Source organism: Schistocerca americana, chromosome 1 (genome assembly GCF_021461395.2).
Source record: "Schistocerca americana isolate TAMUIC-IGC-003095 chromosome 1, iqSchAmer2.1, whole genome shotgun sequence".
Lineage (NCBI taxonomy): Eukaryota > Metazoa > Arthropoda > Insecta > Orthoptera > Acrididae > Schistocerca > Schistocerca americana.
This window is the reverse complement of record NC_060119.1, coordinates 488,895,005-488,908,686: the sequence shown is the minus strand read 5'-3', so window position 1 is coordinate 488,908,686 and position 13,682 is coordinate 488,895,005.

Sequence of the window (13,682 nt, the reverse complement as noted above, 5' to 3'; positions counted from 1 at the left end):
GAAATACATCCCACACAATCAAAATCATATTAATCACTTCAGAGCTCTGCTACAGGCACAGTACTTGATGATTATGGAGATGACAGTTCAAGAATTCCACAAACGGGCATACAAAATACTCACTTGTAAGAGTGTTGCGATATGAGGCTTGGCTGATCTTTAAGATATCAAGCAAGAGTCACTGGAGAATGAAAGTTATGAAAACAGTTTAATAATCATTCGTACATATTCCAAATTTGCATGGGTCTTACCTGTAAAAACAAATATGAGAAAGGAAGGTGCATAGGCGATGGGCCAATTGCTGCAGATAGGAACAGAGTGCCGTCCACCAAACCTTGAAAGTAGTCATGGTGGTGAGTTTTGCTACAGAAATTCCAAGACAGTGTTGGAGTGGTTTGGTGCACACCAGTATACAGTATTCCCCCAGACGAAAGCAAGTATTGTGGAATGTTCCGATTGATAAAAACCCGTAAGTAAAAGCATTTTAATCTTTGTAAATCATACAAATGAATAGATATTCTTTAAAACAGAATTTGTTATTATAAATTGAATAATAAACGTGAAATCAATTCACATTCACAATAATAAATTTCTATGTACTGTATACAGTACAATTAAAATGTTGGATCCATGAAAAAAGTAATTTAACGTAGGTGATTTGGCACATATTACAAAATACGAGACTGCATTTGAGGAATTATATCTGCCAACTGGTCAACAGATATACTTATAGTGTCAAAGATGCAGCAGACGAATCTGAAACATGTGTTGTAAAAGACAGCAGAGGTAACGAAATGCAGGTAGGAGGAAGTTTCTACACTGATAAATTAGAGAAAAGTATCGGAATGGATGTATTTCTCATAGAGCATGTCATGAGACGTTATGGGAACAAAGTATAGTTTTGATGGCTTGCTTTACCTTCGTCACAGAACAATTGGATGGATGTCGAAGATGTGATATATAACAGGCCGGCCGGTGTGGCCGAGCGGTTCTAGGCGCTTCAGTCTGGAACCGCGTGACCGCTACGGTCACAGGTTCCAATCCTGCCTCGGGCATGGATGTGTGTGATGTCCTTAGGTTAGATAGGTTTAAGTAGTTCTAAGTCTAGGGGACTAATGACCTTAGATGTTAAGCCCCATAGTGCTCAGAGCCATTTTTTTAAATATATAACAAGGCTTGTAAACCCTCAAAACATACAACAGCATAACTTGCATAGTAGGAAGTGCATCATACATGATAATGGTTGTATTCTCGACAAGCTACCTATAGTATTACACATTGCTACATATAACTATTGCAGGCAGGGAACAAACCCGCGAAAATAACTAGCATGTGGTGATAAACGAATTAATTTATTGGATGAATCTTGCAGAGAAAAAGATATTGTATACCCACAAACCCCGCTCAAAAAGGGTCGCTGGTATTGGAAAACATATTGCAGCATTTGAAATTGATAAAGCAATGCATGACAAGCTTAAATTAGGTGTCAAGGTAAATTTTTGGTAAGTTACGAATTCCTCTTGTAATCAGCTAAAGAAAAAAAAAAGAATGCGTAAAAATGTGCGTTCTGTTATCAGCAGATAAAGATTCACTGAAGCAGGAAAGAACAATAATAAGAAGAAGACTGATTAAAACGACGCAGGGTGAAGAAAAACTGGTTGATGAGACGAAAAGACATAACAGGGTGATGGAATGTGTCGGTATTAGTAAAGGACTATCTTTAAAACCATACCGGCATGCACTGGGATTGTTCATTAGTGCAAAAAAAACTTCTGTCTGTATTGCCCAACAGGCACTAACAAATACCGATCTGATTAAATCCGTAAAAGAGTTCCACATGCTAAGATTTCATGGAGTGCTTATGCAAAATCCATTGTCTAAGACTATGTGAAAATTGCAAGAATGCAGAATTGTAAATTTAGAAGTTATGGGAGGATACGGAACTTACTGGGTAGCACATATGTTAAGAAAATCGAAATAGCAGTCACTACTTCGCCTCATTTGGAGATCTAAACCCACCAGAAGAATTACATTTCTATTATATCAACAAGCATGTGTTCTACAATTTTTGATGTTACAAAAACTTCAATACAAATTTCTTGATATTTATGTCTCTTATTGTTCCTGATGTCTGCAAAGAAGAACTATGTACAATACATTATATTTCGATTTGCAAAATGAGCTATAGGTGTGACATCACACACTTTGATTTAAAAAAGACGCTTTTCAGTTCCACATGCAAATTACTTTCCACCAACTGATTTAAGCCAAGCAGACCGTAGTATCCCATTGATCAGTTTGGAAACATATAACAGCACTCCGAATATCACATCATGAAACGGTAAACTACATCTAGAAGGTGAAAGGTTCTGCAAATATGCTACAGTGCATATGATATCGATTATTTAAATACAGACGTTTGAGAGGAAGGTTCTATACCAGTAGTATTAGTTCTCTCAAAGGAGCAATGTTTGAAACCAAATCATGATAAATTTTATATGCTGTCTCAACCGATAGAGTTACGGATACCTAAGTGAAAATTGATTTAAACAATCTACAAATTCTTCCCTAAGGATGCAAAATTATTGAGATACCAGCGAAAGCTGTATATTTTCCAGTGACTGTCCAGATGTCAGACAATCTTGAGTTGAATACTGTAGACCAATACAGAAATTCTCATCGACTATCTCAGCGAAAAATCATAATACATTTACACTTGAAGCAGTCTTGGGGTATAGTATAAAACCAACACCCACAGTCATCAGTGTATCACTTCACAGCAGAAACACACCGTACTAGCGTGGAAGAACTGCAACTTTCTGGGCTCGAACCTATGCAATAATGTCACACGATATAACTGCCCCTGTGAATTATGATGAAAGTGTTATACAACAGGTGCATTTCTCGTACAAGCCTTTTGCTTTGACAACGTGGAGTAACAATTAATAGATTAAGATTTTCATTCAGCACCAGGAAGCTTTAACAGTTCCAAGTACCAGTTTCCTATACTTGGAAGGAAAACCTGTCAAAACGAATAGAACTCCCACTACACCATCCTATCTGACATATAATGCCTTCCCATTTCTGTTTCAGGAAGTAAGATACGGACTGAATGGTGTTGAAAATGATTGTACGAGAAACTTCGAAATCTGACCTGAACAGCTTTTACAAAATGAAAGAAGATTCACCAAGAAAGAAAACATCGCATCAAGAAACGAATACAAATGCTATTATGCATGCATCCCAATCAAACCACTAACAGGTTTTATGAAGACATACAATGTGTTCTTATCGGTGTAAAACAAGAATTAATTCTGATATGAAGTGCAACTGGCAACAATGCTTCCATTCATGGAATCAGTGTGTCAAAAACAAATAAAATTGTGATTGATAAACTTGTGTAGAAAATGCCTAATACTTCATTAATCGATGATGAACACTTAAAGGTTTTACAAATGTTTGCTGCTAGAGTTTAATTTCTTCAAGTTTCTGTTCATGGTAACCGTTCCCATACCTCATATTATCGTATGTCTCCTGACAGTTCAACTATAAAAACCTCAATTCAACATACACCCACCGTAGACTGACAGGAAGATGAGCTCAAAACGTGATTTGAGTGAATTGACAATTGTAAACTACTGATAGTTAAAGTTTAGCCTATTCATATTCTTACTCCTCTGATAATTTATATCAGGATCAAAGCAATAAGGCTTATACATTGGTGTTCAATGTGTATGTAAATTTCAGTCTTATTACTATGAGCAGCTGAAAAAAGAAGAAGTTGCATCCATACATAATCCATGGAAATTTAAGAAGGGGAAAGTAGGCTGAAGGCGTGAATTGAAGATGATGTTATGGAGGGCATTTGTCTGGAGTGGTCCATGCAGCTGTGTTACCTACACTGCTACGGTGATGTAATGGCTAACTCACCTGTCTAGTAAGCAGGAGACCTGGGTTCAGGTCCTGGCTGTGGCATAAACTTTAATTAATTTCTTCAGATTCTATTATTAACGCATAAGTATAAGAAGTTGGCACTCACGCCATAATAGACTGCTGAAAAGAAATGAATGCGTGAATTTGGGTCCTATTGTTGTTCTTGTAGAAATCGAAGCTGCAAAAAACTTTCCGTTAAACACGTATGTGTTAACACTAGATGACTGTACGGTAAATTATATACTGCCCACAGGGATTGCACAGATTCTCATATACACTGTATGTGTTGCTGTAATGCTGCCTCCAAACAGTTCCAATGAAGATACCTCAACGCACGAACATTGTTACTGACACTTGAAGTTTCCATAACGAATGTGGACAATTGATATTTAAGGATGTTGTGTTTGTTGCAAACACAAAGAGTGGATGCACTATTACAACATTCTACACAATCACTGCGTCACAGAAACCGTTTAGAGATATGAAATGCATCAAGACATGGAAAACTGCCTTATTGTTAGCCCATAATTACTACAGAATACACTGGAACGATCTAAAGATGACATATATAAATATGATTGCAACACTTTGGACCTTTGACCACACGATCCAATAAACTATCTAAAAAAATAATGTTTTGTTTAACTCCCTCACAACCTTTCCCTCCTGGGTAGTTTAACATGCACTACCAACCCAAGATGCAGTTTCAACATGACTGCAGAACGCTCAGTCCCACTGCCACACTCCCAACTACACATCTCCCGGTTAGGCGTTAGCAAGGAGTGGGCCTCACAGCCAGCTCAGCAGTGAATGAAGCAAACCAGAGGCATCAGTATCAGAGGCATAAGTATCAGACCATATCCTATATATGTGCTGTTACTGAAATTTTCACTTATACGTTGCTTATTTGTTTCTTCCAGGAATTTTTGATAAATGGACCCCAGAACCAGTGCCTGGCTGCCCATCGTCAACGCCAGAGTCCATATACAAGTCATCACAAGCTCCTGAGCTGACGGTGACATATGGACCATTGCCGGCGACAGAAGGTAATGATGATGTCGATCAGCTGTTCCCACTTCATGGGGAGACTGCTGCTTCCGCTACAGTTGTGTGTGTGTGTGTGTGTGTGTGTGTGTGTGTGTGTGTGTGCACTATCTATAGATTCTTTCCACATGTTATAGTCGAATTCTACTCTCACAGTCAAACGCTGGTCATTACAATCTTGCCCTTGTCCCTCACAGGTGATAGTGATAGCTTCCGTAAGTAAGAATTCATTTGCACATTCTTATTCTATACATGCTTTTTGCTTTTTTAACTGAAGATATAAAATACATACTTTGCAGCGCTTTTTTTTAGTAAATGTTATCTAGCCCGCTCCATACCAGCAGAGGGGTGGATGGAGGCTGTAGAGTTATGTCACTGAACCATGAAGAATGTTTCTGCAATTATCAGTCGCCATTCTACACATGTGCTGTTGCTTTTGTCAAAAATTACAAAACACGATGCTTGTTTTTTTGATGTGAAAACTCCTATTCAATTGCCAGTAGAATTTTCTCGTGTAAGAAAATACAGTTGGATTTGAGCTATTAAAAACTGTATGTGTTTGTCTCGCGATATTTGTTTTGCCTACGATGTCATTGTAACAGTGAACGTACATGTGTGTGATTTTTACAAATCAGCTTTGTGTAATTTTGTAAATTGGTGTAGAGTGTAGATAGGTCATTGATCCAGGTGTCATTGTGAAGATCTCGTGAAACAATTCTAAGACGCAAAGTGAGACAACAGAAATATTCACCAGAATGTAAGCGGAAATCGTTATAAAATTGAAAATCATAAAATAGTGAAAGCAGTCGCCTCATATAAATCGTAGATATGCTCTAAATTATAAAAAATGTAAGTCAGGGGAAAGCCTGCATTGGAAGGAATCGAAAAAGGCTAAAACGTCCAATGCCCACCTAATGTGAGAGTTACAGCAAAGCCAAAAAAGGAAGTAACAAAATGGTCAAAGTAATTCGTAGCTGGACCATCAGGCATACAGTGGTCAGCTATAATCCAATCTTGCGATTTGTCTGTTCTGTAACCTTCATATTACTGTGTGTAACCAGTGTATTAATGAGACTGATAGTCAATTTAGATATTAATAAGTTACAATTTTGTGCGTAGCCAGTGTATTAAGAAGATTGATAACGAAGTTACATATTAATAACAAACTTTTTTTTTTAATTTATCCTTACATTTTTCCAGAAAATCTACGGCGTGGATCTGAAATGTGCACACATTCATTTTTCCGAAGAATTATCTTGGGTGATTAGTTTCTGCTGCGGATGCTGGAACTGAACCACACCCTTTGTCAGTGATCTGATTATCTATCGTCATGCCCTGAAATTAGGGACGCCCTACCCAAGATCCTTCCCACCCCTCCTAAAATAGTGTTCAGTCTCCCACCCAACCTTCACAGCATCTTAGTCCATCCCTATGCCACTGCAAATTCCAACTCCTTGTCACAAACATTGTGTCCGTGTGAAACACCCAGGTGGAAAGCCTGTCCCATCAACACACACAGCACTTCCTACTCCCTTCTTGTCACAGGCTTATTCTACCCCATCAGAGGAAGGACCACCTGTGAAAGCATCCATATCATATACCAACTCAGCTGCAGTCATTGCTCAGCTTTTTATGTTGGTATGGCTACTAATGACCTGTCCACCAAAATGGATGGCCACTCCCAAACTATGGACAAGAGCAAAGTGAATCACCGTGTGGCCAAACATGCAACTGAACATAACATGCTTGATTTCAATGGCTGCTTCTCAACCGAGGTCATCTGTATCCTCCCCACCATCAGCTTTTTTGAAATGTGCAGATGGGAGTTATCCTTACAACGTATTCTTTGGTCCCAAAATCATTGCGGCCTCAACCTACTGTAACCTTCTGTGCGTCACCTTCCATCCAACTCTTCTCTCCGCCTGTTACCTCCTCACAATTCATCCCCTCTCACCCTCATTGTACATATTTTGGATACTTTTGAGTATGCCATAATAGTTCTCTAAGTTTACATTGTGACTGGCTGCTTATTTTAATGACTTATAAATTACTGGGATATGATTGGCTGTTTCGTTTTAATGGCCACCGTCATACAGAGAAATGAAGTTTAGCTTCTTAAATTCTGAAATACGCCGCATAGAAGGGATTAGGATGGTTTGGAACATGATCATTATGATGTCACAGATAAGGTGGTGTGGCTTGTGGTAACATGCCTAGGGCACTGCTCTGATAGCGTTATTTCACCAGTGTCAACAAAGTGGGCTGGCACTTTGGTATACTGCTATGAGGGCCACATCCGACATTTTGAAGGTGGAATTTCGACAGCCTTTATGGGAACAGGGTGTAACCAACTGCCCGATTGCAGACTGGCGCCCGTAGGTACATACAAAGCTTGTTTTATGGGCCCCTGATGTCAAACTTGCATCATCCCAGCGACTGGCAGAGAAGGTTGAGAATACCATATTTGCTCACGGAGTTTCAACCAAGGTTACAATCTGCAGCATCGTCCCCAGAACAGACCGTGGGCCACTGGTTTTGAGTCTAGTGGACAGCTCGAACCATGGACTGTCAAGGATCTGTGACAAGCTAGGCTGCGAGTTCCTACATATGCGCCTTGTGGTTAACAATTGTAAGGTCCCCCAAATGGGTCAGTTGTTCACCTCAATCAGAGGCTGCTACTCAGGTAGCTGAGTGTGTATAGGCTGTGTAAATAGCTTTTTTATATTACAAGAATCTACATCCAGTCCACACAACAATAGCTGCATGAGATGCAGAAGTATCAGTGTCACATTCACAGAAATGCTTCCTACAGGCGAGAGTATAAGAATCCTAGTCAACTTCCATATCATTTGCAGCGAAGTGTGTATCAAGAGGATGGGCTAATGGGAAATGGAAATTGTGTACTTGTCACAGTAGTCAAGATACTCAAATCCTCTGAGATAGTTCGGTTGAAGATATATAGTCCGTGAAAGAGTCAGCAATCATGTTTGGCACTTTATTTATAAATGTCCATTTCGATTACAGATAGCACAGAGATAGCAACTAAAGCTGCTGCAAGATTGTCTGAGCAAGAGTATCAGGACTGGGCATAAAATTATAACCGGGTCTTTCTATCGGCCACTAGACTCCCTTTTTGATGTTTAACTGAAATCAAGAAAATAATTAATAGCTTTTACAGTTTAGTTACACAGAAGAGATCTAGCTAACAATTTGTAGCACTCATCGATGCACGTCGACTGAGCTATTCACATTTTTCATAGCATAATGAATTAAGTGTGAGAACCATTTTAAGTAAACTTTTTATTAAAATCAGCAAATTAATTTATCCAAGACAGTTACACACATAGCAAGGCTGTATGTGTTCTCAGGCGAGATTACACACCGCCTACAAGATTTAGTTTGTAAAAATTTAATTTTTAATCGCCATGTTTAAGTAAATGTTTATAAATTTGCATAGTTCTGCCCACGATTGAAACTGATTAGAGCTGTATTAATTCTGATTGCAGCAGCAGAAACAGGGAGATAATTCCTGTAAGATAGAGGTGTCATAAATGTCTATATTGTGATTAGTGATGGCACAGAGATCATAAACTATTTTTATTACCGCTGCTATAATTTGCAATTGTTTAAAATGAGCTGCATGCAAACTATTGCTGACAGAATTAAGTATAAGATATCAGTTCTGTTTAGATTTTTAGAACCAGTCTAACGCCACTGTATTTGCATATAAAAAGTTGGCATAGGGACTGCTGATGCCATGAATTCATTAAGTGACATAGAGGCATGGACTTTTCGGGGTGGGTGCGCCGATGGTTTAAAAGGTTGTTGGCCATGTTCCTCTTTTGCTCTGCTTAATGTAGAGTGATAGACGCAAGACTAACTAGTGTGAATGGTGAACCGGCAGCACGCTTTTCAGTGATAGAAATTTTCGCGTCGTCGTTCGCAGACTTTGAAATACATGGTGTGCACAAAGAATATACGTATTATAGAGTATTATTTTGTCCAAACAATCGATCGGGCTGCCTCGGCTCGGCTATTGGAGAAACGAATACATAGTCTACTTTATATTAATATGTTTAAAATGACTACTCTGCAGCACAAATCATTTTGTGTTCTCGAGTTTGCGAAGTGCAATTCCGTGGTTACAGTGCAAAGACGTATCGGGTTGAGGTACCAAATTGATCCTCCGAATGACTGGAACATTTGCAGATGGTATCGACAGTTTCTAGATACAGGATGTAAATGTAAAGGGAAGAGTCCTGGCCGTCCCCGTGTTCCTGAAGAAAATGTTGCACGAATTCAAACTGCTTTCCGACGTAGTCCTTCAAAATCAACTCGTCTGCCTAAAACAACAATTTGGCGCGTTTTGAGACTCGGTTGGTTATGAAGCCGTACAAGTTATAGCTGTCACAAGCTCTGCGTCCTGATGAGAAACACAAACGTGTGGCATTTTGAAACGAGATTCTTGATGCTATTGACAATGATAACACTTTCGCACAACGCATCGTGTTCAGTGATGAAGCGACTTTCCATATTAGTGGTCAGGTAAACAAACACAACGCTCAAATTTGGGGCCTACAGAAGCTACATGGTGCCATGGAACATGTACAAGATTCGCCCAAAGTCACTGTGTTTTGTGCGATATCCCGATTATCTGTTTACGGCCCATTCTTCTTTGATGGAAACACGGTCAGCGGTCAGCAGTATCTCGCTATATTACAAAACTGGTTGTTTGCGAGGCTGTACGAAGACAACTTCATTTTTCAACAAGACGGGGCACCCCCTCATTGGAGTCGCCAAGTGCGTGAATATCTGAATGAAACTCTACCGAACCGCTGGATTGGTCGTCAAGGAGCGGGCGGCTTAACATATCTCAGCTGGTCTCCACGGTTACCGGATTTGACACTCTCTGACTTCTTCCTGTGGGGTTTCGTTAAAGACAACTTTTATGTGCCACCACTCCCACTGAACCTGGAAGAGTTGAAGAAGCGGATCCGTACTGCCATAACATCAGTGACGAAGGACATGCTTGCCCGAGTATGGGAGGAATTTGAGTATCGATGTGATATTGTTTGTCACTAATAAAGGACATATTGAACATCTGCAATCTGAACTTGAGGGGTTTGTAAATATGTGTGTAAAGCTTCATATTCGTATGTCTTAAAGATAATAATTATATGCATTCGAAATACGTATATTCTTTTTGAAACACCCTGTATTTCACGTCAGTTCAGTGGGAACTTGAGATATTCTTCAATGGTCAGGATTCTGTTTTATTTCTACCAGTTGTTCAGCAGAATTTGTATTTAGTAAGTTAAGTCGATTATTTGCACTGAATCAGATTTTTAACTCAGTTTGCACCCCAGGGGGGACTTTGATTATTTTCGTCGCTGATCGACACATAAGATTATTGTATTGTGTCGGTTGTTTTATCATTTAGTTTGCTAGTGTTGAGCCTGATTTCGAAAAAATTTAGCTGTGATCAGCGCCTTTATTTCTTATCTTTATTCATTTTATTTGTATAGTGTTTTGCCAACCACTATATTGTGCGCTCGAGCTAAATTTAGGATCACTTAATTACGTAGAGTTTATCACCAGTCCACGAAATTTTGTGATATACTAAGAACAATATACTTCATTTGTTAAACTTATCGCCAATAGTTGGGGTATATTATTTAGATTTGCTGCCCCTACGATCAATAAATCTGATTACTACATCAGAGACAATTTTAGTAGTTTTATTTAAAGCGACAATAAGAGCAGTCAAATAACTATACGCTAAGACGATGTATTTCGAGTTATCTCTTCCAGTTGTCACAACATTATAGACAATATTAATAGTAAGCTGAGACTTTTCACAGATGATGCAGTAAACTATAATGAAGTACTTTCTGAAAATAGCTGCACAGATATTCAATCAGATCTTGATAAGATTTCAAAGTGCTCCAAAAATTGTCCTTCTATTAAATGTTCAGGAATGTAATATCCTGTACGTCATAAAACTAAAAAATTTAATATCTTGTGACTACCATATCAACGAACTGTATCTAGAAATGGTCAGCTCATACAAATATCTGGATGCAACAATTTGTACGAATATGAAATCGAACGCTCGCAGAGTCTCAGTCACAGGTAAATCAGGCGGCAGACTGCGGGCCATTGGTAGAAGACAAGGAAACTGCAATCAGTCTACGAGGAAGAATGCTTAGAGAACACCTGTGCAACCCATCCTAGAATACTGCTTATGAGAGTGGGACCTGTACCAAACAGAACTAATAGGGTGTACTGAACAGTTACAAAGAAGTGTAGTATGAATAGTCACAAGTTTGTTTAAACCGTAAGAAAATGTCGCGGGAGAACTGAAAGGGTGGATGCTTGAAGACAGACGCAAACTGTCGCATGAAAAACTGCTTAACGTTAGAAAGTTTCTAGGAGTAATGTTTTAGGTGATTATTCTAAGAATGTACTAAAACCCATCTACGTATCGCCCCCATATGAATAGTGAGGATAAGATTAGACGAATAACAACAGGCATTGAGGCATTTAGGCAATCATTCTTCTCGCGCTCTATGCCTCAATGGAATGGGGAAAACCTTGATAACTGAACCAATGGGACTTACCCTCTGCCATGCACTTCACAGTTGTTTACAGAGTATATATGTAGATTTAGATCCCCGAAATGAAAGAGCTGAAGGCAAAATCGTTAACAAAGCTACAGTAAACTGTGACGCCCAGTTTGCAGTTTCTCTTCGTGATTCAGCTACACAATACTAAAGGCTCCGTACAAAGTTTTGTTATTCCTTAGCCGCCCAAATGCCTCACGGCTGACTTGTAACGTAATGAATGAACAATGAACTGTTAGGTCAAGGGTAGTCACAGGCAATTGCGTCTTCATCGTAAAAAACAGCTGTAACAGCGAGGTTGTTCTCCCAGAGGTTAAAGGAGGTGAGAATGATGGACGACAACGGGCGGCGCGCCATGCAGAGGTCAAAGGTCTTTTTTTTCCACAGCAGGAGACCTACTATTGCAGCAGTTCGCATGGCTCAATTAATTAAGCACTTTGGATGGGAAACATTTGAACACACTTTTCACGAGCGTACTCGTCTGTCGGATGACTGTTTTTTTCTCTTCTTAAGCTACGTTCTTCTACAAGTGATTGTCAGACCCGTAAAACGAATTCTATTCTTGTCCAGCCCACGAGAGTTCTTTTATATAGTATCAAGAACGTTGGAAAATAATCTGCTTTACCATCTTATGATCTTCAATTCGCGAAATAGCAAACAGCTAGATTTTTATAAAGTATCAGTCTTCGGAAAGTCTCTTCGTATAACAGTTATCTGTTTTGACCAACTGCTCTGCGTAACATAAAAGAGAACTTGTTCATTTGTTTGCTACTTAACTTGCGATATTTTAATACCGCCGTATGCACCATTATTACAGTTTCAAACTCGATCAACATACAGACGATCGGGTGCAATATCTCAAATGCATTATTCAGTAATATAATGCAAATGGCGCAGTAACTAACAGGGGAGAGAAAATCGCGCAAGCATCCGAAAATTTATTTAAATGTTTGTACAGTACAAGAGATGACACAGGAATGCATGTAAATCACGTTCGTAAAATACTAGTTTCACATTTTATAGCTACATGACCCCAGAAAATAATTCTGTAGGACGTGTTGTAAGCATGCAAAAAATGTTATTTTTATCTGCTGTCATACTTGGTGGAAAAAATGAGAGAAAGGATGTCAGAGCAATGTTACAAATGAACATAATTTGCTGTTGCACGATTATCATCGAAAATTTCGACAATACTGCTACATTTTAAAAAAATCACAACATAATGTTCCAAGGTGCCAGTATGAAACTGCATTTATCTAGAATTTCAGACTGATATCGTGGGTACAGCAGCAAAAAACTAGCAATATAATTTAGAACAAATAGCAAAATGTTAAACATTAATCACACAGCAGTTCATTTTGTCTAGTTTTGTTCGAAAGCATTTATCACTGACGGAGACCTGCCATTCACTTTGAATGTATCTGTTTTATTTTTAAGGGGCGTTTAGTTATAGGAGAATTCCTTTCAAATCCCTGTTACAAAACGTCCAGTCCCTTGAGGCTGTCCGAGACAACCAATAAAATAACTATTCTCATTTCATTACAGGGACCTCGCACTTAGTGCCTTGATGCTGCGTAAGATAACTATAAAATAGCTATTCTCATTTCATTACAGAGACCTCACGCTTATACTGCAAGACCTATCTCAACGTTGTGATCATAAGAACAAAAGAAATCCGACAACAAGCTCCTTATTAGATTAACGCCTCGTTTGTTGTAACAAAGACGTTTGTTCACTCTAATCAAGGAATTAAATAAGCTACAATGCGAGGTGCATTAGAACTGTCAAACTGCAATAGACATTACGCACTCAGACCCAGCCCTTAGATGAATATAAAGGGGTGTTAAGAGACATGTACTCAGCTTCAATGTGGACGTAGATCAATGCATAGCCATCTGTGCTAAGAATACAGTCGAAGTTATAGTAGTTAGTTACTTCTACGTGTTTATCTACTCTTAACTGGTTTCGGAGTCAGGCCTGTTTTCAGGTCACAACGTACTGCATTTTTAGTGAACAGAAAAAGGCGGTGCTTTTTTTTATATTTTACCTGTGTGGAGGGGGAATAGAAGTAATCGCATTATT